Source organism: Apium graveolens, chromosome 11 (genome assembly GCF_009905375.1).
Source record: "Apium graveolens cultivar Ventura chromosome 11, ASM990537v1, whole genome shotgun sequence".
In the NCBI taxonomy this organism is placed as follows: Eukaryota; Viridiplantae; Streptophyta; class Magnoliopsida; order Apiales; family Apiaceae; genus Apium; species Apium graveolens.
The window spans coordinates 45,391,951-45,395,812 of NC_133657.1; the positions used below are offsets into that span (position 1 = coordinate 45,391,951).

At 38.8% G+C, this 3,862-nt stretch overlaps 1 non-coding gene across 1 annotated transcript; it reads left to right on the forward strand.

Annotated features, from left to right (window-relative positions):
- The first annotated feature begins 2,175 nt into the window (after nt 1-2,175).
- LOC141699103 (small nucleolar RNA R71) lies at nt 2,176-2,282 on the forward strand. Its single transcript, XR_012565590.1, has one exon. It is a non-coding gene; the product is annotated as a small nucleolar RNA R71 (small nucleolar RNA).
- Nucleotides 2,283-3,862: the final 1,580 nt, after the last annotated feature.

Consider the following 3,862-nt stretch of genomic DNA (forward strand, 5'->3'; position numbering starts at 1 on the left):
CTCACCCAAGAACTGTCAGAAATAGGATATATGATTCCTGCATCCAGCCACTTCAGAATTTCTTTCTTCGCCACTTCTTTCATGATAGGATTAAGTCGTCGTTGTTGTTTAACCGTTGGCTTACTACCTTCTTCTAGTAGAATTTTATGCATACAGTATGACGGGCTGATCCCTTTTATGTCTGCTATAGTCCATCCAATAGTCGATTTGAATTCTCGCAAGATCCTTAAAAGCTTGTCCTCCTCACTACCTGAAAGGTCAGATGCAATAATAGGAGGTAAAGTAGATGCATCACCTAAAAAAACATACCTCAAGTGTTCAGGAAATGGTTTAAGCTCAAAGGTAGGTGCTTCCTCAATAGATGGCTTGAGCTTTCCTTCAGCATTTTTGAGGTCAAAAGTACCAAGAGATTCAAACGGCATGTCTAGCTTTCGCCTCAAAGGAGAAGCATTTAGATATTATAGTTGCTCATTGCCATCCTCATCACCACTATCAAACTCCCCCACTAAGGCTTTCTCTAATGCATCAGACATTAGCATATGATCAAGTTCTGAAGTTACCGCAGAATTAAGCAAATCCAGCTTTAAGCACTCCTCGTCTTCTATAGGGAATTTCATCACTTTGAATACATTGAATGTCACATCCTAATCCTGCACCCTCATAGTAAGTTCACCTTTCTACACATCTATCAAGGTACGGCCTGTAGCCAAGAAAGGTCTCCCCAAGATTATGGGAATCTTCTTATCTTCCTCGAAATCCAGAATAACAAAGTCTATAGGAAAGAAGAGCTTATCCACCTTTACTAGCACATCCTCCACTATGCCTCGCGGGTATGTAATAGAATGATCAGCCAATTATAGAGACATGTAGGTGGGCTTTGGATCAGGCAATTTTAACTTTTTGAAGATAGAGAACGACATCAGATTGATGCTTGCTCCCAAATCGCACAGGAATTTGTCAAAAGACAACTTGCCAATGGTGCAAGGAATGGTGAAGCTACCTGGATCTTTAAGCTTTGGAGGTAAATTTTTGTTACAGCACAATACTACACTCTTCGCTTAGAGCAACGGTCTCAAGGTCATCCAGTTTCACCTTCCTTGAAAGAATACTCTTCATAAATTTTGCATAACTAGGCATTTGCTCGAAAGCCTCAGCGAAAGGTATATTGATGTGAAGTTTCTTGAACACCTCCAGAAACTTACTGAACTGCTTATCCAGCTTTTGTTGTTGCAATCTCTTAGGGAAAGGTGGTGGATGATAGAGCTGTTTCTCCCCTGTATTACCCTCAGGCAGAGTGTGTTCAACAGTAGTCTTCCTTGGTTCCACCGCTTTCCCCTTTTGCTTAGCTTCTTCATCACCAACTTCAGCTTCTCTGTCCTTTGCTTTTTCAGCATCAACAACTTTTCCAGACCTTAAAGTAATAGCCTTGACTTGCTCAATAGCTTCCTTTCTGCCTGGCACTTCAGTATCACTGGGAAGTGAGCCAGGTTGACGATTGAGCACTGCATTGGCTATTTGACCGATTTGATTTTCCAAGGTCTTGATAGAAACAGCCTGACTTTTGCACAACAACTTAAGTTCCTCGAAATCAGCCCTAGAAGGTGGAGCTGCACCTCTTGTTGAGGATATGATTGCCTTTGAGCATAATGCTGCGGTTGCTGGAATCCAGGTGGATTAAACTGTTTACTTACGCCTTGCTGATATGGTTGCTGAATAGCATTCTGATTATTACTCCAGCTGAAATTTGGATGATTTTTGTTGTTAGGATGATAGGTAGATGGCACAGGCTGCTGCGGTCGCTGATAATTGTTCACATACTCAACAGATTCATTGACAAGAGAACACTGATCCGTAGCATGAGAACCTGCACAAAGCTCACAGACCATAGCTATCTGATTGACTCCATAGGTGGCTAAAGAATCGACCTTCATAGACAGCGCTTGGAGCTGCACTGCAATAGCTGTAGCTGTATCAACTTCCAGAATACCTGCTACCTTCCCAAGCATCATCCTTTGAGTTGGGTTTTGATGCTCATTTGTAGCCATAGTCTCAATAAGATTATAAGCCTCAGTATAGCTTTTGGCCCACAAGGCGCCTCCAGCTGCTGCATCGAGCATGGGCCGAGATTGGGCCCCCAAACCATTATAAAAACCAGTGATCACCATCCAATCAGGCATACCATGATGTGGACACTTTCTCAATATCTCCTTGTAGTGCTCCCAAGCTTCGCACATGGATTCTGTAGGCTGCTGCGCAAACTGAGTAAGAGCACTCCTCATAGCCGCAGTTTTTGCCATTGGATAGAACTTTACCAGAAACTTTTGTGCAAGATCTTGCCAAATAGTGATGGACCCAGCTGGTTCAGAATGTAACCAGTCCTTATCTTTATCCCTAAGAGAGAATGGGAAACGCTAAGTATGAATAGCCTAAAAGTGATTGCATGTTAATTTTAAAAAGGATCAAGATGTGCATGTCAATGATTTGTCCTTGAGATGTGAATTTTAGTTATTGCCGAATGAAATTGAGTTAAAATAGATTAATTTGATGAATGAATGGATGTATGTTGTAATTTAGATAAAAATCAATTGTGTTAAGGAACTTAGTTGGCTTACGTGATAAAGATAAAGTGTTTGATATCGTGCTAAGTTGAAATTGAATTGCATGTGAGCATGTATGTATGTTTTGGTTCGAATGCTTGTTGATCAAGAAAATGGTGCTAGTTTAAATATGGAATCATGTTAGAACTAAAGTTGTATGGTGTAATTTTTGAAAAATTTGATTGTATATGTATGATTATGGTTCGGATTTCTATGATTAAAAGAAAGGAGAGTGGTTCTTTAAAGGTTGTTAAATGAGATACGTGTTTATGTGAATTAAAGTGAGTATTTGATTGATTTTATGGTGGTATTTGCAATTAGGCCGAATAGGCCATGTGAACTTAAGGTCAAAACTTGGTTTTTGATAATCAAATATGAAATGATTGGATGCGTATATGTAAATATCTATGGATTGTTTAGTTGATTGTATTATGTGGTTCGAATTTAAGGAATAAAAGAAAAGGGAATGAAGTCGATTGATATAAGTGATAGTATGCACGTAAATGTTTGGTTGTAAATGGGTCTAGTACTCGTAAAAGAGTCATGTTAGTGTGATTTGAGAAATAGCCTAGATCAAGCGAGTACGCTTTGATTTCTAGGAATATAAGGATATAAAAATTATGAGAAAGGATTGTGCTATGTGATATGTGTTGTGTGCTTATTTGTATAAGCTATATTCGTATGCTCGAGTCAAAGATATAATCGAGTTATCGTATAGAGTGATCGTACCGGGAATGAGAGTTGGGAATCTAATTAAGATTTTTGGTTTTTATTGTAGATTCGGAGCGTGAGGGCATTCGGGCTAGGAAAGGGAAAAGTATACTAGGAGGCAGTAGTTCAACCCTCAGGAAAGCAATTTCAGGAAAGTAACTCTGATTACTTGTGTAAATGATTATAAAGGAAATGTTGTTCATACCATGTAGAGTATTGAACTGTTAAAGTATGAAACCCTTGCTTTATGAAACCCTGATATTGATTTGAAGTACCCTTGTTCTTGATAACCTGTTATTGATAATCCTATTGATTTCACCCTTTGATAATCTGCCTTTCTGTTCCAGTTTCCTATAATGCCATGAATCATATTGAACCTTTAATTATCTTGGATAACTATGTTAATGATACCCTATTTCTCTTGATCGCCCTAATGATCCCTAAGTTATTACTGATCCTTCAAATCTAGTACCTTATTATCTTTGATGCAGAATCCTTGAGAATTGTTCCTTGCATATCTTTGATTCACTCCCTGAACTTTGTTTCTTTAAAAT